Source organism: Clupea harengus, chromosome 10 (assembly GCF_900700415.2).
Source record: "Clupea harengus chromosome 10, Ch_v2.0.2, whole genome shotgun sequence".
In the NCBI taxonomy this organism is placed as follows: Eukaryota; Metazoa; Chordata; class Actinopteri; order Clupeiformes; family Clupeidae; genus Clupea; species Clupea harengus.
The window spans coordinates 13,665,716-13,689,894 of record NC_045161.1 but is presented as its reverse complement, the minus strand read 5'-3'; the positions used below and the strand labels follow the sequence as shown (position 1 = coordinate 13,689,894).

At 43.4% G+C, this 24,179-nt stretch overlaps 2 long non-coding RNA genes across 2 annotated transcripts in view; both read right to left on the bottom strand.

Moving 5' to 3' along the window:
- Positions 1 to 2,362: 2,362 nt before the first annotated feature.
- Positions 2,363 to 24,179, bottom strand: part of LOC116222180 — a 45,859-nt gene continuing 24,042 nt past the window's right edge. The window contains exon 3 of the long non-coding RNA XR_004164511.2: positions 2,363 to 2,695. This is a non-coding gene — a long non-coding RNA (uncharacterized LOC116222180). The remainder of the gene's footprint in view (positions 2,696 to 24,179) is intronic.
- Positions 21,386 to 22,497, bottom strand: LOC122133214. Its single transcript, XR_006152634.1, has 2 exons — positions 22,164 to 22,497; positions 21,386 to 22,111 (listed from the first exon to the last, which is right to left on the bottom strand). It is a non-coding gene; the product is annotated as an uncharacterized LOC122133214 (long non-coding RNA).

Sequence of the window (24,179 nt, the reverse complement as noted above, 5' to 3'; positions counted from 1 at the left end):
TATACTTGTCTATTCAGAAAGAAAATGTGCCTTATGAAATATATCAGGGGGGAGGGGGAGTTTTTGTTTTACGTAATACATAAAAGTGAAGAAGAGTCACTCTCTTTGGTGACATAGTCTTGCTCCCTCAACGTTGTGTACCATGAGGACACAAGATGTATATTTCAATTACCATATTCATGCTACGGGATAACATCATGTATTCCTCTCATGGTCTCCACCCCAGTGAACTGATCAGCATGTAAATTGGAAAGGATTAAGAGAGGCAAATGAAAAAGAGGCCTGTTGCATCTTCCTTATTAGATGTGCAACTTACCATTCTATGAGAGAAGCCAGTCAAGAGGATGTATGTATAATACACGCACTGAAGAGAAGACACTCTAGTGGGAAGGGAAACTTTATATTTCAGGTACTGAATGATATATGATTCACTGCTGTAGTGGTATAGAATCTCTGTTTTAGGTGAAATCAGGCAACAGTCTTGATTGTGCGCACATACATAATGGAACACTGTGTAGCTCTAGAACAGCAGAATAATCCAATCAAAAATTCTCTGAGACGTCTCTAGTAATACTTTAGTTCTCTGTTTATTGCTGTAACATATACTGTACATCAGAAGACAACTATGAAATGTGTGGCCTAAATCACAATCACAAACTTCTGAAGGCAGGACAGGAAGGAAGAGGTTAAAAGTACATATGCGGAAGTTAGCGTGAGTCTGAAGGTGAGTTTATATTCTGTAGAGTGACACATCATGGCGACAAGTAGAACAGAGACAAAATGGATTCCAAACAGTTGGGCAACAAGAGCAGTTTGCTTCTTGCTTTGTATGAACTGTCAAATGAAATGGACAATGACAGCATGAAAAAAATATTTTTTAAAGACCATATGGATGTTTTTCACAGTGCATAATATTTCTCTCCCAGTAGACAACATACACATTTATGAGTAGAGATTTTTTTGTGATTACAGTATATAGGTCAACTAAAACATGTTATATCTTATCACACTAGGGTCAAAGTTCAAAATGTTTTAACTTGGAGTGACAAGAATTGTGTTAATCAGCAACAGACACAAATTCCAAAACTCTAAACTGGCTGTCACTGCGAAAAAACACTGCTGCACTTAAAAAACACTTTTAGGCGACAGGCTTGGCCATTTTTGCATTCTTTTTATTTTTAAGGTCGCAATTTCATCAAGTTGTTTCCAGAGTGCTGAAGTCATATCTTTAATGTGATTGAAGCCTTTGTACACGCTTACGGATCAATGCTGATTTTAAAATGGTTTGTTCCAATCATTCCATGTGTGCCAATATGTATGTTATCAGCACAGTAACATTTTACAACAGTTACATCCATTACATGATAAAAGCACTCATTCTGGTGTGATATTGCTCATCTACGCTACAATGTACTTAACAGTTTGATTACACCAACACAAATGGTAATGCAATGTGAAGTGTGTAGTATATAACAATTACTGTTCATGACCTTTGCTTTGTTAGGCTCGGCACCAAGGAAGTCGAAACAGCTGGCTTTGTTGCATGCATGCCTTGAACTGATTTGATTCTGAGGTTTCCTCCAGACAGTGTTGGCTAGCTGGCCTGTGCGACTGTCAGGTCCATACAAATTGCTCCAAATATGAGTCATGGCTCTATTCCGACAATTGTCTTTCTACGGAGCTGAAGCCCACACTGTTGAGGATGGGATTGGGCATTTTACCAAGAAGCTAAACGGCATGAATGCTAGACTTATTCAAGCATTCATTTTTGCTGTGATATACATTCAGTCTGTATGCTGCATGCTGGTAATATGAGGCTGAATGAAACACAAGGGTAATGCATGGGCCTATTTCCTGAAGACGTGTTCTTTTTTCCCCATGGGAAACTAGGCTTTCAACTCTTACATCTGAAAACTAAAAATAGCATGATGTATGGACCCACTCTGCAATTCATCTGCATGAAGCTACAGTTTTCAGTGTTGTTTTTTTCTGTGTACAATATGCATTAGAAAGTGTAAGAGCATGGAAAACAATTATATTTCCTGGAAGGAAACAACCATTTGTTTAAAAAAAAAAAAACAGTTTAGTCAATATCTCAATATCAGTCCCTCGCAGATAAGCAGATTTGTCTCCAATCACAGAATATCACATCGCTTTAGTCATGGAGATTTTTTTCTCTCTGAATTTAAGAAGGAAAAACTGCTTTTCTGAATTACACTGGAATGTACTGATAAAAAACCATGTCATTGGAGACCAAGCCGCAGCCACATATTTGTACGACATGGTCCTATACTAAGCCCTGCATAGATATGGATTTGATATTTTTAGTCTGTTTCAAATCGTTTTGTTTGAACACAGCCATATGCACTCTCTCCCGTGCACACACACATGCACACACAAGCGGGCTCATTATAATTATGATGAAGCTGCTGTCCCTTGTGTGCTTGATTTAGGCCACCTTTCCTCTTTGTAACCCTGACAACACAAATGAAGAAGCATTCTCTTGATTCTCTGTCTTCCTCCTTAGGCAGTGCTTGAATCAGGCTTTGGGTGGCAAATATTAATTAATCACACTAACCGTGTGACAACCTCCAGTGCATGAATTATAGGGGTGGGGGGGCATTTGTGCCTGCAGTCAGAACCATGCACATCTCCCTCCATCTGTGCCTCTCCCCTCACCTGTCTCTGAGTCATCCTGGTGGAGAGATGGAAGAGGGGGGGGGGGGGGGGGGATTAATGGATGTGCCTCTGAGAAGTTGCTTAGAAAAGTAGGTTCGGTATTCCCTATAACCCTGGTAGGTTTCCGTGCAATGGGTGCAGAGATTGTTATGAATGTCTGTGTGTGTGTGTATGCGTGAGTGTTTGTTTTGCATATGAAGAAGAAACAGAGGAGCACAAGGTCATCTCCCACTGCTCTCTCTCTCTCTCTCTCTCTCTCTCTCTCTCTCTCTCTCTCTCTCTCTCTCTCTCTCTCTCTCTCTCTCTCTCTCTCTCTCTCTCTCTCTCTCTCTCTCTCTCTCTCTCTCTCGCTCTGCGGTTTGGACTTCAAAGCTGACTGAAAGCGTGTGGACATGAGGCTCTGAAACGGGCTAACAGTCCACCAGTTCAAAGGGTGACCGAGGCGTGGTACCAAAGCCGCCACAGCAACAGCAGCACCCCTGCTACAGCCGCTGGGTAATTAAAAGGGCCCAATCATCTGCACTGAAGGCCCTCAACTCTGGTTCAATGGCAACAATATGAAGCCCAGACCCAGGAGTCCTGCAGGAGAGCCAAGATAAATCTGCAGTAAATGATGGGCTGCATTGTTAACGCTACACGACAGCAGCCAGAGAAGTGCCATTGATCAGAGATCTGTGTGTGTGTAGATCTGTGCGTGTGTGTGTGTGTGTGTGCGTGTGTCTGTGTGGCGTGTATGTGTGCGTGCGTGTGTGTGTGTGTGTGTGTGTATACAGGGGGGGTGCTGGGATTGGGCAGTGCAGGTAGGGGTGGGGGGCTAATTATGATGACTGCAGGTTTTTTCCGCCTCACCCCAAACCTGTGTTTATTAGGGAATTCATCACCACCATGGACAGGGCCCTAGGCTGCACGGCCATGCTATCCGTCACAGTCTCACAGTCTCACAGTCTTGTGGTACAGTAGCCTAGGTGTGGAGGCTTTGTGCCTCTCTTGCACACAGCCGAGATTCTCCCCTTGGCACTCACTGCTGCACCATTATCGCTGGTGCTAGAAGATATGCTACTATATGAGCCAGATAATGTTAAATACTTTTCCTAAACAATTTGCTGTATGAGGCATACGATGTTAAATGCCAATTCCAAACCCATCATTTTGATGTTAAATTAACCTTAACATGGCAATTTAATCTCATATACATCCACTCCTGCCTCAGGTTGGTGTGATCACTGAAGGCAAAGTCACAATCATGTATGAATGCTACATTCATTATATGTTAACTATAAATAAACATTAAATATTCTGAACCATTATTGGCAGTAAGCATTTTCACCTATGACAAGTGATCATCATGATAATTGAAAGCAAATTCCATTGTTTACCTTCTTTTTTTTCCATTGCACCTTCACCTTCCTGTAGTTTTTGTGTGTATGAATAGAGGCTGTTTTTGTGTACTTGTCATCTTCCTGAAGAATCAACAGTGCACCATGGTGTTTATTGAGCGCTAAATATGCGATGGGCTTGCATCGACAGGAAACTGATGTGTTGATGCGATTTCTGTGATAATTGCATCACTGTTCATTCCATATCCCTTGTACTTGTGAGTGTTCAGTGAGGGAACATTCACAAGTATCCAGAAACCGCTAAAGACCACTGCCAGTTTTAAAACAACCATGTGAGTGAGGCTGCCCTGCTTGCAAGACATTAGGAGATGAACACATTCTGTTGGGCCAAATGTGACTCTAGTGCAAGCCCAGTCAGTCCAGAGGAGGATTTTACCTCCCCGATTACGATGCGGTTAGCCTCATCTGCATGAGACTCTGACTGTGCGGAGCCATTCTGTGATAGTCATATGCCAGTTAACACACAGCTCGCTGGGCGCTATGCTGTGACTAGCAAATGCCATCTTAGCTCCTCTTCCCATTACACAACGATACACACAGATACACACTCTCTCTCTCTCTCTCTCTCCCTCCCTCCTTCCCTCCCTCCCTCCCACACACACACACACACACACACACACACACACACACACACACACAGGGAGAGAGTTGGCTGTTGGTAAAGAGTGCCATGTAATGTCTTGTGTATTTGCACGACACTGCCTCTTCGGAGCATTGTGGAGCCAGTGTTGTGTTATTGCTGATAGTGGTTGCCCATGTTCTGGACTACTGCTGAAGTAGTTTCATCATCTGCCTCCCCATGCCTCCCACCCTGCACTCACAATCAGCATGGATTCGGAGACGGTCCTCTCCAGAGGGGTGATGCTCACCAATGAGTGCTAAGCTCATTACCCTGGCATGGGTTTGTTTCGTGGCTTCCTCGTGAATAATGAGGCTATTATGGAGATGTAAGCCATCGGATAAGAGATGCCTTCGTTTGTGCTCCGGTTGTGAACAATGTTTGGATTTTTTTCTTTATTATAACCTCTCTCTTATGCATGCACACACACACACACACACACACACACACACACACACACACACACACAAACACGCATCAGTGTTAATGCCTTCCAAATAATGATTCCCACAAATGCTCGCATATTTGCACATGGCACAAGGAGCACCATTTTGTACAGAGCTCAAAAGGCTTGTCATCAGGGCAGCACACATTTGGATTACAATCCTGCACCCTTCCTTGTGTGGTTCTACCCTTGCATTTACACAAAAAGTACAAAATGTTGTCTCGTTAAGTACAATATTGCACATTTCAGGACATACTTGTGAAATATGTGCGCTACAGAACAGTATCTTGTACCTGAGTTTCCAAATGTGTGCTTACTATCAACAAGCCCACCTCTATACATGTACAATATTGCACATTTCAGGACATACTTGTGAAATATGTGCGCTACAGAACAGTATCTTGTACCTGAGTTTCCAAATGTGTGCTTACTATCAACAAGCCCACCTCTATCCCTTTCCTTGTGCCTACTCTGGTATTTTGTATCACTTTGAGGACAACATGACAAGCTGAGGAATTAGACACAGAAGGCTGTTTAGAGGTCCATGTCCACTCTTGTCATGATTGCAAACAGATGGCTAAGGCAGATGTGTTAGTTCTTTTCAAATGGGGAAGGTTGTGTAATCGTGCTAATGATTCACTAAGTCACATTTGTTTATGGTAGCAATCCAGAGGGTCTAATTGCAACAACACCAAAAATTCAGCTAAATACTTTGGTTGTGAACCATCATTGCAGGATACATTTTTTTTTCTGCAGATATTGCAATATTCGATGCTATAACTGAATTTTTTTTGTATTTATTGAGAACTACATGAACTTTTTATGCCCTATAGAAACATGTGGGCGCTGGTTAATTACTGCAGCAGTACTTGATAACAAAACAACACAGAAGCATTTGAGCAACTCTGAAGGCTAAACAATATATTCTGTTGAGATTTTCCCCCGGAACTTGACAGAGTCACAAATGTCATGAAGGAAAATCTAAATGAACACAATATTACTCCAAGCAACAATCAACAGGAAACTTATTTAGGAAATCGAAGGTGTTTGCCTAAACAGAAATTGACATCACATGACCATCTAGACCAGGGGTTTTCAACTGGTTTTGTCCCAGGGACCACCATTCTGACCAGAAAGTAATCCGCGGCCCACTGATGTGCCAGTGATTCCCAAAACAGTTTACAGTCCCGTACCCTTCTTTTTCATGTTTGTAACCGCCGCTGCCGCCACGCCCCCTCCCCCCGCACACATATTCTGCCTATAATACTTGTCAGTGTAATTTCTTCTTCTTCTGAATATGGGTCTACATCAGTATTTTGGGCAATGCGACTTGGCTATTCAGACATAAATATGTCGACGGGCCCAGGTATATTTATAAAAATAAAAAAAGTCAATGGTGAACTGATCAACATAGGCTCATGTTGCGGACCCCCTGCAATGCCGTCGCGGACCACCAGGGGGCCACTGACCCCTGGTTGAAAACCCCTGATCTAGACCATATTTAGTTGGAGTATAGACCCTCTAAAACTCTATTTTGTAGCTCTAGTACCCATGACTTTTAGATTAAATTAAAATGATTTCAATAGAAAGTGTTTCCTCCTCCTCATCACACAAACCACTCCCTACGTCCTGCTCATCCTACCATTAGGCACATTTCCAGACCAATCCGAGTGAAAACGCTGAAGTTGGTGTATAACTAACTAGAGAAAGAAGTCCATAACCTGTTACTGGATCTTCTAAACAGAGCCGCAGCACGTGTGCAGGTAGGTGAAAGGTTGTGCATTGTACCACCATGGTTTTGCAAAGACCTCCGTCCTTATTTGAGAAACGCACCCCTGGACGGTCTAGTGTGGTACATGCATGTGTTCACTCTATCATATGCAAGGGGATGAATCAGTAAAGCATGCTGAAATCAATCAAATAAAAAGTAAAAAGAATGTTTTCAGTGGAGCAGGTGCGTTATAAATCAAGTCCTTTGAAATTCTAAGTTCTTTGCGCACAGTGAAGACATGAATTGCATAATGAAGACAAGTCTTCTACGTGTCTTTGAAGCAGTTTCCCTTTCACCATGAATTTGCCATCTGTATTAATCTGATGATGTTATTTTAAGGTAAAAACACTACAAAGACATTCTTTAAACACTGCAAATCATTAGGCTCCTGTTGATAATTGACCGTAATTCTTATTTGAAAACTGTGTGTAAATCCCAGTTTGAGTTGTCTGTGTCACCCAGCTGAACACTGAAGAATGTTTTAAGCCTGTGAAGTTATGTTGTTCATTGTTGTAAATAATTATAGTAATTACTAGGCTGTGAAAGAATTCTATTAACTATTAATATGTAAAGTGAGACTTTCATATATTATATAATAAAATAGTAACTATTTGAACCTTACCTATGTGCATAAAATACTTTGTCTATGTACAACTGAATCATAAAAACATACCCTCTCTTTGAAAGTACCCAGTTCACCACTGGTTGTATGAGCTGATCCAACTACTTTCACCATAATTTTGATATATATCGACCCCTAACCCAAACGAATCCACAGGAATAGTCAACCTTCTACGGTCGGAACCACAGTGGGAGTTGGGAGGACATCAGAGTGCTCAGTAAATGTAGCTGCAGTGGTATAGGTAGCACTGATCCTCAACTCTCACTCGCCTTTTTCTGAGATTTTTCGCGCATTGCCACAACCTTCAGAGCTTAAATCATGGAGCTTTAGAGAAGGGTGCCTCTCGGAGGCCAGCAGACCAGGGCCTCATTATCCGTCAGACTACACTCAGCCCACTGGTTCCCCCATTACAGGAGGTAGCGAGAGAGAGAGATAGAGAGAGAGAGAGCGAGAGAGAAAGAGAGAGAGAAACCTATTTTTGCTGAATGATGTCTGAATGCCGTTTGAGTTTTACAGTCTCCATCAGAGGTGCAAAGATGTGGTAATGTAATTAGCCACCTGTTGTTTTCTTTTTAACACCATCTGGTTCTTAACTACTGAGCTTAAATCATGAAAACATCATTGAAAGGCACTGAATGTGATCTTCTTACCTGTGATGTAAAATGAGATGCACCACTGCTAGTTAGTAAGTTATAATCAGGCAAGAACATGTATGTATTATTTATGAGGAAATAAGGCAATGAGCCTATTTTTAAATATTAAAATGCTAGAGTAAAACATTACTTTTTCATTCTTATTAAAAACATTATTGTGCCTTCTCTCACTTTTAATGACATTTATCATAATCTTTCCTCGCTCCTACAGCAGATGTTGTTATACGTGTCCAGTACAATTTCATTGACTGCACTCATCAGTAAGACCAGGGTTGCAATTTCCAACTGAACAGAAACAGTCCATATTTCTAGTAACTGTCTCACTCCGTGATTCTGTTATTAATTAATGCCACCATGGCTCACACACTTAGATATGCCAAAAAGCTTATTAAAATAAAAAACATAAATCGACACCTTTACTTAATTAAAATCAAGTGACATTGTGGTAATATCATGATAATGATTTCATTCATATAACATTTATCACACAATTTCAGCTCCAGGTGCTGCACAATGAAAGTAGAACACAACGCGAGAGTGAATCACAAGGACATGTTTTAGAATATATGACAGAGTAGCATAATAAGGTAAACTAAAGCATATAGGACAAACTTAAAATAAAAAGGCCCAACTAGAAGGCCACTCGGAGATTAAAGACCTCCACCAAGACCAAATGCCTTATCTCGCAATGTTAACGAAAGTGAGAAAACACATGTGGATCCACCCCCGCTCCAAAATTGAACAAAATTGGTCCATGCTACACAACTCCAAAATTGACCTGGTAGTTTGTGTGTAATGCTGCTGACAGACCAGAGCCAGGATAAGACATATTTAAAAAAAATCTAACTTATAATGCCATAGAGCTGAGATAGGCAAGAAACACCATGGAACCACAAATGTCCCAGCTGCCCAAACATGTCCAGACATGTCCAAACTGATATCATACCCTCTCAGGGAGCTCAGTTTAGACATTTTCAGTGCTTTTCCATTCTTGGCTTTCATAAGATCAAGCAGCCACCTGCCACCATCCTCATTCAATCTGTGCAGGGGCGGCCCTAGCACATTTGGCGCTCTAGGCGAAAAATATTTTTTTCCCCCACGAAAACGGAATTGCAACTTTCAAACGCTATTTTGCCCTGTAAGACTGCATTTCTTTCACATAAACACAACAACGATCGCGACGATGAACAAACATTAATTCAAGAACAAATCACTGAGAAAATGTCACGCCTGTGCTGGACTACGCTCGGCCACGCCCCATGTTCTGTTTATGGACACACACACCACCACCACGTCATCTTCCAAATCGCCTGCAAATAATGTTTTCTTAGTCTTCTAAAAGTGAATCTAAAATGATATAACAAAAGTATGTATTATCATAATTTGTTAAATTTAGCTATTATGTAGTTATTAAGCATTTTGGTGTATTTGGACAGCCTGACATTTTTTTATTACAAGATGCATAGCTCTTGATTAGTTGAATCATGTCTAATTAAACTGGCTAGCTCGCTCCACCAAAACGAAAGCTGTCCAAATGTGATTACTCACATTTTTATGACGCAAAATGACGCAAATTGCGGTACAGCTGAACTTGAACTGATGTTTCGACTGAATGGCAATAACAAGGAACGTCACAAGCCACTGGCTAGCTAGCGTTAGCTAACTAGCAAAATTACATATTCAATCCATTCGCTAGTTAACAATAGTTGACAATACAACACTTGGATTTTTACCAGTATTCCTCACTTGTTGACAAGTCGCCGTGTTTGGCTTCCTTAATGGGTGTGCTATGCAACGAGTAAGATATGTGTAGTGTTGTTGCACTGGCTATTGGCTTTATATGTGCGCCCCTATTTTAATCATGTCTTTTTTTGTATAATGTAGAATAAATGGACATATCATTTTTCATATACCCGCCTCTGTAAAATCCTTAAAGAACTATGTGACAGGGAAACTTTCAATGATAAGGTACATCTTTTCTTCTTAACTCCACTAAAGTTCCGGGGGCAATTCACGCATTTGTGAACGTTTTCTTATCTGGAATTCATTCTAGGCTAGAACAGGATTTAAGGATTTACCTTTCTCCTTGGCACGTTTCTCTTCTTCTTCCTTTCTTTTCTTCTTAAATTGCGCCCCGGATGGCTTTTGCCTCTTCATTATTTTGTTCTTCAAAGTTTCTTGAACACACACACACACTCTAACCAATCGCCTCACTGTGCTAGCATGTTCTGACAACACCAAGGACGTACTTACCCCTTCCGTTTTCGATTTTTGGCTAATTTTACCCTAATGTTAGATTTTTTTTTTATGTCAAAATATTGGTTGGAGATATAGAAGGGGGCGCAAAAAAAACTCTGTCCAGCAAAAAAAAAACACAATTCTTGTTTTTTTTTTTTTTTTTTGCTGGGCGCAGTTTTTTGCGCCCCCCTCTGAGTGGCGCCCTAGGCGATCGCCTATACCGCCTGTAGGAAAAACCGCCCCTGAATCTGTGTGTAATGAGAGTTGTATCTGATCCCCTAAAGTGTTGCTGTGCTGGTACCCAGCGAGGGGTTATCATCCTGTTGGCTTAATGGGGGTGAAGAAGCAAAGCCGCAAATTTAAAGCAACTTCACGCAGTAATCTTCTTTGTATGCAGTCACGGCCCCATGGTCAACGAGATCACATGGCTAATCTCCCAGCAGTGGAATTACAAACAGCAAATATGGCAGAAGCTGAATTCATTTGACCTGAGATAGAGATGGAGGTTTGAATTTCCAATAAGCGTAGAAGCTGGACTCAAACCACAAATCTCTGAGAAGCCCTTGTGTACCATGTTATGTACTGGAGGAACACATTATTGTATCATTCAGTAACATTCAGTATGACAAATAATTTGTTTCACGTATTACTATGTTAATTCATTCGTTACCACAGAACCGTATTGTGGTTCTGAGTGATACAATTGAAATATACATTCCACATTGGTGAGTCACATATTACTCCAGCTTAGGCATTGCCCATTAACACCCAGGCTAATCAGAGCCAAGTTTTTGCATTTCGAAAGGAATTAAGCAAAACAAAACCAGAAAGTATGCATGGTGTATATGATTAAGGCACATGAAATTAATGTTTGTATGAATGTATGTTTGGATTATAGTTCACACACTTTAGCTCTTCCTTTAACTCCTCCGATTTATGATGTGTAACAAGGACATTTATCCAGATGTTGATAGGGTTGTGAGATAGGGTTATGTTGGGTATCAGGATATTTATTTTACAGCAAGTAACACTATAAAGCAATTACTTATGTACATAGTCAAGTCATTTTAAATCACTACATCATTACATTTGAGTTAGATAAAAGTGGTCCTCAACATAAAATTATCTTCATGCAATCCACGATTTAAATATATCACAGTATTTAATATTGTCTATTGTTGCATCGAGCATTCTGCTGAAAAAACAGGTGCATGCTTGAAAATCCCAGTGAAATACTCACAGGCAGCTTTGGTGTTGTATCTTGCTGCTCAGGTTCTATGGTTGGGCAGTCATGTTGTTGTGTTTAGCAGTTCTGGGCTACAGACAGTGCATGTTCTACTGTGAAGGAGTGCCTTTACGGATCACAACATGTGACGCGTGTTGCGGCTGTCACCAGCCAGTTGTGCAGTTGTGCGTTGTTGTTGTATACGTGCTGCTCAGGATCTATGGTTGGGCTGTTGTTATATTGGATAGGTTAGGTTGTAGGGAGTGAGTACTTGTATGTGACAATGAGAGGCTTGACCGCTGTGGGAAGTCCCCATCCAATAGCACAAGGAATTTAACATCTCTCCCTGTGTATAACTAAAGTCCAACTATTTAAATCTTTAGAACTGTTTTTGAGAAACAATCCCACTCAGAAAATGGGATCTTGAAGCATGGAAGATAAATTGGCCAAGGCAGAGAGACCCATTTAAAATTCCAAGGGCGAGGAAGAGGAAAGGCAATTTAAGATATCCTGTCATTACCAATGCATATCCATGGCACGAAGCATGAAGCATAATGGCGAAGTGCTTTCAGGATACTCTCTGCGCAATTTACTGCTACATATACCTAATTGGCTGAGAGTATTGTTTTTGCAATTAGAATATTAAAGACTTTAAAGACAGGTCTGAGGCCATTAGGCAAGAAAAAAAAAAACTATTCCCTCATAAGTGAAAATACCACCTGACTGGCTTTGAATCGTGACCTTTGGTGGTTGAAGGTTGATTTCTGATTTCAAGTAGGTGCAGAAAGGCAGAGATGGGGAAAGACCACAAGGGCAGGAGACTGTAGTATGTACATGGCAGATGTGTGTTATCTGACAATGCCGCAGTAACATATTGATCAACCACCGCGATACTGGTACATGAGCTTGATATAAACCGAGAATGAGGCCCTACGCTCTGCAACCGTGAAAACTGAGAAGCTAAAGCTTATGTGTTTAAATGTCAGCATGGATTCGTGCACAACCTTTATGCCCAGACAAAAGCCACCTGTGGAAGGTGTGTGTGTGTGTGTGTGTGTCTGTCAGACAGAAAACAGCAACACCTTTGATTACGTTCAGGGTGAATAATGTAGCTCATGTGTTTGATCCTTAAATTTCCACATACATTGCAATTACACCATGGCACACATACAGTCAGCATTAATAATATGAAATTGCTGAACAGATACCTGTTTGGTGCCTTGCTTACCTTAAGGGGACCAACACATACAGAGTGTCACCATTTTGTTGGCAAATACTTTGCTATGACAAAATGGAGTTGCAGTGTGCTGTGTTTCCTTGCTTCCATGTGAACACACCCAGATCTCAGATTAATGCCTGCAACCTCTCGTTAATAAATACAAAAAAATAACTCCAGGACCTGATGAAGTATTTCTTATTGCCTCATAAGATCGAACTAATGAGACCACATCACAGAGATACATATGTGCTGCCAAAGCATTGAACATTGCATATTCTCTCACACAGATGAACAGCTGTGGCTGTGTTTTCTGTCCCCTCTCTACTTCCTTTGGCCATGTCAGACGCTCCCTAGTCATTACTGGATAACACTGTCGCCGTCATGCTGTGATGAGAGCGCATACATTTGCAAGGTGGTTGCTATACATTTACCTCAGATGTGAATATTGAAAGAAAGAAAAATGAGGCCAAGTCCCGGCAACTGCATCAGTCAATCACAATCAACTAATTGCGGCGCTGCCGCGTTCAAATCATAGCTCAGCTGGAGGTTAATGAAAATAGCACCTCAGTGTGACATAACATCTGATCTTGTTAAATGCGCATGTCAAATGAAACACTGACTGTCTGTCAAAGACCAGCGCCCCCTCCGACACGTACGTTCACAGACATCTTTGGGTGATAACTCAGGTGTTTTATCTAGCCTATAGATGACAGGCCCTCTTCATTCAACCTGCAAGGCTGACGTTGAGGCCTGCAAAGTCTAACAAAGGAGGGAACCGCTGCATGCTGCATTCTTATGACCTTCAGAAAGCTCCACCTCGCAGGTCCTTGGACTAATGTAATGCATGTTATGGAAAAAATATTTACAGACACAGATATACTGAATGCACTGTAGTTTATCCAAAGGAAAGAAAAACAGGGGATGTGTGTATATGTCAGGGGTTTGAGTATGTTTGAGTACTGTGTGCCCAGTGAGTTTATACCTTAAAATTAAAAAAGAACACTGCCTTGGTGTGTGTGTTTATGTGTTATGCATCCTCTCTCCCTACGTCCCTCTCCTCCTTCCTTCTTTCTCTCCCACCGTGATTGTGGGTACATGAGTGTGTGTGTGTGTGTGTGTGTGTGTGTGTGTGTGTGTGTGTGTGTGTGTGTGTGTGTGTGTGTGTATGTGTGTGTATGTGAGCACATGTATGAGTGAGATGGATAACTGGTTCAATATACTAGAGTGTGTGAGGGGGGTCTACACTAGGACAACACTTTGAGATTAGAGCTGGAGTCGCACTGGGGTCAGAGCCATGCTTGAAGCAGGTTAATTGCTTAAGAAGGATGTTGGCACAGGCATCGTCAGGGCCTCATTAATCATTAAGACTTTTAGATAGCTCAGCAAGTGGCCTTGATGATGGAGCTTACCTGAACCAATACAGTGTCTTTCTCAGACTGCAAGGGACAGTGTCTCTGCACAGGTCAAATAATCCTTATAGACAAATCCATTCAATTCCAATTTGCTTGTGTCGGGCTGTTTACAAAAGGAAATGAAATAGGTTCTGAAAGATTCATGGTTTGTGTTCTTCATGGCTTGTGACCCTTGTTAAGAGAACCCGTTTTAAAAGAGGAAACTGTTTGAAAACTATTTTAAGCACATTGTTACGTACGTAGATTTTAAAACCCAGATATGTTAATGTGTCTTTGTGGGGTGGGGGTCTTTAACTGAGTGAAGGACACTACATGGGGCTGGCTTATCCCTGCATTATCAGGGGACAAGCAGGTCCCATATGAGGTTACATAAGTAGAGCTTAGTGTCCCTCACATGTCAATCATCCAGACTTTGACGGAAACATTTGTCAAACAATAACACTGTGTTAGGATCAGTGAGCAGGTAATGGGCTGTTTTAATGTGCTGACTTTTTACATTTAAACTTTACTATATAGCAGCGCAGTATTTTGAGAGACTTCAAGTTAAGATTTGAGACAAAGTTAGAAATTATCTTTCATATGGTATGTGTCATACCACAGGGATGCAAAATGCCTTACTGGTTAACATTTAAATCCACACATTCTCACTCTAGAGGAGCTGGTGATTACTCAACCTTACCAACCTTGGTTTACATCCAAGGAGTGTTGTAACACTTTGGAGGATTGTGTGAAATTGGCTGTCTGGCTATGGTGTATCCGCTCCCACCATTACAAAACATCGAACACCTAAAATACATATTTCTCTTGCTTTAAAACTATGCAAATGTTCTTAATGTATGTTATACTACTTACTGCCGCTTTAAAAACAGCAATATTTTGTGTGTCTCGGTATACAAAATTAAAACAGGAACTGTTTAGTATGCGGTCACTTTGTGTCGAAGCAGTTCAGCACAGAGTCACTATGTATAGGTTAGTAACAGTAAAAGTAAAAACAAAAAGTAAAAGTAGAGACAAAAACACACAAGTGATTATATCCATACTTTTATCACTGCATATTATACATTCAGTAATATCGTAGGGTGTGTATAAAAGCACCTTAATGCAATATTTGGAAATTAAGGTAAGAAAGACGAGGGCTGCAGACGATGTAACTGCAAACACCTGCGTGTTTAAATAGGCCCAGGCTAGTAGAGACACGGGAAAGGTATGGGTGGAGCTACTAATTAGCAGGGATCACCCTACCACATCTACCCCCAGGTTTTCAATCGTCGTCCCGATGATTCAACCTAAAGCCATGGTCTAAAATGGCCATCAATGGTCGGGCCAGGACAGGAGGGTCGCAAATCCTCTGATCCTGGGGACGAGCTAATAGTACAAATAGGGATAGTACTTGGCAGATGATGTGGATTAGAATGCTGCCCTGCACTAGCTCTAGTGGTCCGTCTTGAAGCTACAGCCTGATTGAGTAGCGGGCCTGTTATAGGTACCGCGTCCACTATGGCAGTATCAAGAGGCCTTTCTGTAGTCACCCTGGATGTGTCTATGAGACTACGAGACATATCATGCCCTGACCCCATGGCAGAGGAGGATTCTACCTCAGGAGGGCTAGTGTCAAACCTACCTATAGGGTGTTCAGACGGTTGTAATGAATCAGGATGTGGGTCAATGGCAGTAGAAGGTTCTGCACTAGCAGGGGCCAAGCCAGGTTCCATTATTAGGAGCGCCGAGATATCCTCAGACTCCCTTTCAAACTCCCTTTCAAGACACAGCTCACCCAACCCTTGGTCTGGCATAGCTTGTTGTGAAATTGGGTTTGGGGCCAGTTTCAACTGTGACCGGTGTACATGCTTCACCAGGGTGGGTGTTAGTGGGTTAGTTATGGTGTATACCCCACCATCACCTCTAGGAGTCTTGACAACCTTGTATACAATGGGTAATCAATGATTTAGAATTTTATGGCGACCACGGACTGTGTGGTCACGCAAGTATACCAAGCTGCCCTCACTCAGCCCCTCATCCCTAACAGACTGATCATATTTTGCCTTACAAAGCTCAGCAGCCCTAGCCAGCCTAGCTCTCACCCTGGTGTATGTATCTCGTAAAACCTGTTGGTGTCCTGCCACCCAATCTACCACCTGACCCCCCATGGGCTCATCCACCCGTGCCAACAGGAAGTCAACTGGGAGCCTTGGAGCCTGACCAAACATCAAAAAATTAGGGGATTCCCCGGTAACAGTGTGACAAGTGGTGTTATATGCAAAAACTACCTGCGCAAGGTGCCGCGTCCATGATCTCTTTTGTTCCAAGGGCAACATCCGGAAGAGGTCATGGAGTGTCCGGTTAAACCGTTCACACTGCCCGTTCCCCTGTGGGTGGTACGGGGTTGTGCGAGTCTTTTGCACCCCATAGATCTGGCAAAGCTGAGATATTAGTGCACTCTCAAAATTTCTTCCCTGATTGGAATGAATCCTGGCCGGCACCCCAAACCTATAAAACCACTCGTGAACCAAGATGTTGGCAACAGTGGTAGCCTTTTGATCACGAGTGGGCACAGCCTGGGTAAATTTTGAGAAAACGTCAGTCATTACCAGGATATTCTCCCGACCATCACTAGACTGCTCTAGAATGGTGAAATCAATAGCTAGGATTTGGTTTGGGCTTGAAGCCAGTAAATGTGCCATAGGGGCACGAGCAGGAGGTTGAGTAGACTTAGCCCATGCACACTGGTTACAATTCTGGCAGTGCCGCTCAATTTCAATGCTCATGCCTGGCCAAAAGCATCTCCTACGAATAAGTTCATAGGTACGATCCCTGCCTGGATGACCATGTTCATTGTGCAACTGCTGAAAAACCACCCCTTGCAAGGCCTCTGGAAGTACCAGCTGATCTACCTCCTCCCCACCCCCTGGGAGCTTAATGTGGCGATAAAGCACACCATCTTCCAGGGACAGTCTTCCCCACTGATGGAGTAATTCCAAGCATGCTTTAGGCATTGCCTGGCGTTCCATTTTCGTAGGGTAACGCTGTTGTGAGAAGAACTGGAAAACCTTACCAATAACTGGGTCTTGTCCCTGCAGCTGCCCAAGGTCTACCTTAGTGGTGGAAGGGAACACTGTGACCATGTGCTGTGTGGCCTCAAATGGTCTTAAGCCTTCTAGCTGCTCCACAAGTGCAGCTGGCAAAGCCATCCCAGCATCTCGCTCCAAGCCCGGGGCTATGGTATATTACCTTGACAGCGAATCAGCATTGCCGTTAACGCGGCCTGGACGGTAGCGGATTTCAAAATCAAATGCTGCTAATTGTGAATTCCAACGTTGCTCCAAAGCACCAAGTTTGGCAGAGTTCAGATAGCTCAGTGGGTTGTTGTCAGTGTATACAATACACTTCTGCCCCAACAGGTAGTCTCGAAACTTGTCCGTTAGTGCCCATTTTAGTCCCAACAGTTCTAACTTCATGGAGCTGTAGTTATCCATGTTTCTTTCTGTGGGCCTAAGGCCTCGACTAGCGTATGCCACTGGCCTACGTTTACCATCATCTTCCTGGCTGAGTACTGCCCCCAACCCCAAGTGGCTCGCATCGATTTCGAGCACAAAGGGCCTGGAAAAATCAGCATAAGCCAAGACGGGTGCAGTCACCAGCCTCTCTTTCAACAGGTGAAAGTTCTGCTCGCATTCCTCACCCCAACCACGTTCGAGTGGCTTCCGAGAACCCCTCTTTTTCCTGGTCCCGGACACTTCCGCAACGAGGCGATGTAATGGGGCAGCAAGCTTAGCAAAGCCCTCGACAAATCGCCTATAATAGCTTGCAAATCCTAAAAAGGACCGCAGCTCTGTGACATTGGTAGGACGCCTCCACTCAGATACTGCACTAATCTTGGCTGGATCGGTGGACACACCATCTTTGGAGATGACATGCCCCAAATAGGTCACCTGCTGTTGAAAGAAACAACACTTTTCTAATTTAGCCTTAAGGCCTTCTTGTTTCAGTCAGGTGAGCACCATTTCTAACCTCTCCAACTGTTGGTCAACAGTGGATGAAAAGATGATAATATCGTCCAAATAGAGCAGCAATGTTTGAAACCGCTGGTCACCAAACATACGCTCCATAAGACGTTGAAATGTGCTTGGGGCATTGCATAATCCAAACGGCATGCGGTTGAATTCAAACAACCCAAAAGGCGTGCAAAAGGCGGTCTTGCTCTTATCCCCCTCTGCTACCGGAACCTGGTTATACCCACTTGCTAGGTCCAATGTGGAGAACCACTTAGCCCCACAGAGAGCATCCAGTGTTTCCTCAATGCGGGGCAGAGGAAAAGCGTCCTTCCTGGTCTTACTATTTAGTTGGCGGTAATCAACGCACAAACGGATCTGGCCATCCTTCTTCCTCACGATCACTATAGGAGAGGCATAAGGGCTACTGCTCTCTCGTATTACCTGATTTTGCATCAGCTGGTGGATATGTTGTTTAACAGCCTCATAATCTGCAGGAGGTATGCGGCGATAACGCTGGCGTATCGGTACACTGTCCAATACGGGGATCTCATGAGTGATGAGCCCGGTACAGCCCAAATCACCCTCTTCAGCTGCAAACACAGACTTATGTTTATATAACAGCTCCCTCACCTGGGCCTGCTCAGTGTGTGAAAGCTTGGACAAGTCTGTGTCATCGATCATCTTCCCTACTCGGTCAATTCCCACAATCTGGGAGGGATTTACCGTTGGAGCTACGACCTGTTCTACAGCTGACACCGTAACAACCCCATCCGGCCATTCCACTGCCTGAACTGGGCATAACGTTCCAACTGCAACATGTGGTTGTATTAGTGCATCTTGCTCCCCCACATTGACTATGGGTACATAGGCAACACCCCTGGTAACTGGGACCAGTGACACTGAGGCCAGTGGGCCTGCCGGCAATAAATTCTGCTTCTGTAAGGGCTCGAACAACATCATTGAGTTTGCCCCAACTGATAGGGAACAGGTTACGGCTACAAACCGCAAGGAATCAGCGGGTACTCGCACCGCTGTCCTACCTTCAACCTTTGCTTGTCTTTCCCCAGCCCCTGGGGCCTCACTCCTCACCTGTTGGCAATATTGTAGAGCACACTGCCATGCTGGGGTTGCCCACACACTTTGAAGATCAAATAAATGAGTGCCATGCTGGTTAAAAAGTTCCTGGTAGCATTCCTGGATGACATTCATCCCCAACAAGCCAGGTAGTCTACCGTCTGAGGATGGACTAGGCAGGTCTTTTACAATCAACACCCCTTTGTTATAAATCGGTTTCCCTAGTACCACAAAATCTAACTCTAGATATCCCACATAAGGAATTTCTAGTCCGTTGGCAGCACGGAGTTGTAACCACCCACAACTATGCAACTTCTCCTTGCCCCATGGCTCAAAACGTTGTTTAAAGAAACTCAGAAAGAGTAGTGACCATAGACCCAGTGTCTAATAAACATGGAATCTCCACCCCACCCATAGTAACAGAGACAGAAGGGCAATTTCCTAATAAGTTTGAAACGGCCTGGTTACCACTATTTTCTGAGGCCTGTGAGCCAAGCACTACCCCTCCTGAAGTGTAGCTCCTCACTTCAGGGGGGGGACGTTTTCCGCCTGCCTACGCTGATCCTGTGACTGTCCAGGTAATGCGGTTACTTGTTCCACGGACCGGTTGTAAGATCTTGTACAATCCCGGGCCATATGGCCAGGTTGGTGGCAACGCCTACAGATAATTGGGTTGTTAGACCAGGGGCGACCAAGTGCCGGGTGGGACTGCAAATGCTGTAAACCCTGGGTGAGTTGATTAAGCTGTGCTTGTTGGGCCTTAAGCATTTCTTTCAATTCAGCCAGTTCTGAGTTTTTAGCTATCGGGGTGGGGGATAATGTACTACGCCCACGTACCTGATATTGAGTGGCAAAAGATGCTGGAACAGAATTGCTCCTTTCTCTCTGGTCAACTGAGCACATCCCCTCTTCCACCCACCTGATAGCCTCTTTCCGAACTTCCAAGAAAGTGGACCTAGGACTGAGTCGGACAAAACGCTTGAGTTCTCGCCGTAGGCCATGGTCATACACCTGTTCTATAAACTGGTCTCGCAGTAGAGTTTGGCATCTCACCTGGGGCATGTTGCGTGATTTGCTCCATCAGTGCTAATAGTGCATGTGAAAAGTCTTGTAAGGACTCTACTTCCCCTTGTTTACGGGAGAAAAATGTCTCCTGCAGAGAAATATATGATCGAGAACACCCATACAGTTCTTTCAAAATGGCAAAAACCCTTGTCGGGTCCTCTCGCTCTTCCTCGGGTCTAAACCGAAGTTCCCTCTTTGCAGAACCACCTAGGTGGTCAAGGATAAACAGAGCCTTCTATACAGGTGATAGATGACGGACCCTCAGACTGGCCTGAACATCCTCCATCCATTCAAAGAGGTCTTCATCTGCCCCCCCACTGAAAATAGCACACCGCCTTTCTCTCGGGAGGAAAACTACACGCTCTGTAGCTACCCTAGAAGTAGCCCCTGGGTTGGCAGGAGTATGGACACTTGTGCTGGTGGTGGCCTGGGAGTCCACAGCGGTGCTAACCCGTTGTTGTAATTGCTCATTCTGTGTGTTCAACATCTGTACCTGCCTACGCAGCTCCGCTAATTCTTCTTCCATACTAAATAGAGAAAAGAGAATGTGGTCACTTACAAATCAGGTCACGTCTCCCTCTCAACCTCAGGAGATAACCGGTCTTACGGCTGTAGTCTCCCTCGGTCCTTGTCAGCTGCTGCTTTGCTGCTTGGAACAGAACACCCACTCACTCACACAACCACTACACAACAATTAAATCAAAATCACTCAGGACTCAGTGCAACACAAAAGGAGATACCAAGTAGATGGTATACGACTGAGCTCAAACCCCTTACTACACTTCTATGCAGTGGAGGAAAAACACATCTCTGTATTGACCCTGCTCGCAGCGCCAAATGTGGTGGGCCGACTGCACAGTGGTTAGGCCTCTCACCAGCCTGCTCTACACACCTGTGCAGCCCCACTTAAAGCCAAGCTATGGCTGAACTAGTCGTAATACAGGCCAGTCAACCGAATGACAGACAGAGATGAGTTTCCACAAAAGCATATGGTTTTATTTGATCAAAGTTTAAAAGGAAAAGGACAACAGTTACACATGCACTGGTACTGATAGGAGGGCTTTGATGTGCAGACCGTTCAGGAGCTAAGCATCCATGGCCTACTGAGTTTAACCTAACCAAAAAGAGAAAACAGAAACAAAACACACAAGCACAGCAAATTATATGATCCAACCCAAAATCAAATGATAAATAAATCAGTGCTGCCAAATCAAAATCACCAAACACAATCCTTGGGTGTAAAACCAAACATCAAACTATAATAATAATGGCAGGAAAACTCAGCAAGGCCCTAGCACACTTATCACTCCGGGATAACACAACAAAAATAAATAAACTAAAATTGCTCCGACAGTGTGGTTAGTCAAACAGTACAGTGATTCATATGATCATACGAACGAGACAAGTTTATTGATGGTCGAACTCGCCCACGCACTTACACACCACAGGCATACAATACACAGAACACACCGCAGACATGCCACAACTGCACCATACAGCCTGCCTGGAGCACGTCAGATGTTTAGTTCGTCGGGTAGCTCCGTTGGATTAACCAGGCGGTGACAGTCAGGCAGTGAAACCAAGCAGTGGAGCCAAGCAGTGTAGCAACAAGCAGCCCACAAATAAAGCAGCGTTGCGTCGTGAGAACGCAGCACAAGATGGTAGCAGACAAACGCAGCAAAGCAGCAGCCAACAAGCCTCTGTAACAAAAGGTCAGACTATAACTCCCTAACACCCTTTGCAGCAACATACCTGTAACGCTGTATGTTAGATCTATGGCCAGGAGACCGTAACAGTCCATACACCTCCACCTATACTGCACCAGAGAACAAGCAACCATTACCCCACGCTTATTTCCCACAATACTAAATAGCGCTCACCAACAGCACTCACCGGTCCTGGATAAGAGCTGGTTATGGAACGTGATGAATCCAACATCCAACTCCTAGTCGCTAATGACTTCCAAGAACCACGAACTAGACACACGCCACACAAGCAATCTTTTTCCCACAAGCTCAACCAGCAGACAACGTTCCAACACTACTCTGGGCTGCAGACGATGTAACTGCAAACACCTGCGTGTTTAAATAGGCCCAGGCTAGTAGAGACACGGGAAAGGTATGGGTGGAGCTACTAATTAGCAGGGATCACCCTACCACAAATGGTTAGAAATAGACTGACTGATTTAGTGATATACTGTAGAGTGATTATTTTAGAGAAATAATTGATAATTTTGACTGATTTACCACTGTTGGTTTACTGCCTTCTAGAGTAGTCCACTAGATCATGAAATCAAAATTATATTCAAAAAAGAATAGTCAGACAGAACATTAAAATCTCTTCATTTACATGTGCACTAAAATTGTTATAGTAATGTATAGCCTACTAAAGTATTTAGCAAGACAAAACTCCTTTGTATTATACAAATTAACTACCTGATGTCTATTAAACTGCATATCACCACACCTCATAGTTATTTTTTGCATATTGTATATCATAACTGCATGCATATTTATAAAAACTGGTTACTTCTTTTCAGCATTTTGACATTTTTTAGTGGTCATAATGAGGACGAAATACCAACAGCAAAGCTTCAGTGACTGATGTTCCATTTACTGCAGAGCACAAAGACCTGCAGTTGGGCCAAAGTCATTACCACCGAATGCCTCTTTGTGTACTGAAGGCCCACGTGCTTTTTGACACGAGGGGTCAAGAAGGCTGGCCGGTGGATGGATGTGCGCCTTTACAAATTGTGTATTAATGTAGGAACCATGGTGCAGAATGGCGGCTCATACATGGCAGAGGATGAACACTCAACCAGTGACAGCACTTTGGAAGTCATTAAGGGGCCGCTGTAATTATGCCATTATGCTGCTCATTATGGGGAGACTGTAGTCTAATCTCCCAGGGGTGCCCAATCACCACCGAACGCCATTAGACAGCTCTTCCTGACAATTCATCACCAGTGGCTTACTAAACGATAGGCTCGCCTCGTGTTCCGTCGCAGAATTCCTCTGGCACACCAATTCCGAAAGGGCCAGCAAGAACAATTGGCCTAGGTTAATCTCTGTGCTAGCTTACAGGAAGATCATGTCATGGGCAAACGCTATTCCATTTTTTTTTCTGTGAGTGGTATAAGTGATGAGAGAGGGGACCCTTGTGCAGGTACAGGACTACAGTCCAAACGGCGTAGAATTGCCGCCATCACTGTTTGTTGAATCAATGCGGGTGTGTGGATTTTAAATTGTGTTAAAAAACACTTAGAATACAGCTGCCAACATGGTGTCTTCATGTGTCCTTGCACACTGCGTATTCTCTCTATTGCTTGTCATCACAGGCATTTGTCAGACAAAGCACTCGCCAAACATTTGCCCACCTGGAATCATAGACCTGACAGGCACCTCCAGAGATGTAATGATCTCCTGGAGTCTGTGGTAAGGTAGGCTCTCTCTTTTAACAATTCTTTCTTTCTCACACTTTCTTTCACAATTCTTTCTCTTCTCTCCCTCATCTCACCTCAATCTTTAACTCTCTTCTCCTCACCTTCCCTGTCCCCGTTTCTTCCCTGTTGTGGCAGCAGATGTGCTGTCGCATGGCTGTGTTATGTCTGTAGCAGTGTTGAGGGGTCCGCTGAACTTCTCAAATCTAAGAGTGACACTGACACTTCAGTCACAGCATGGATACTCCTGATGTCAAGGGTGTCATTGTGCTTTCAATATTGAGGGGACACGGACAGATCCATTAAGTGACTGAGTCAAATCCGTCTTC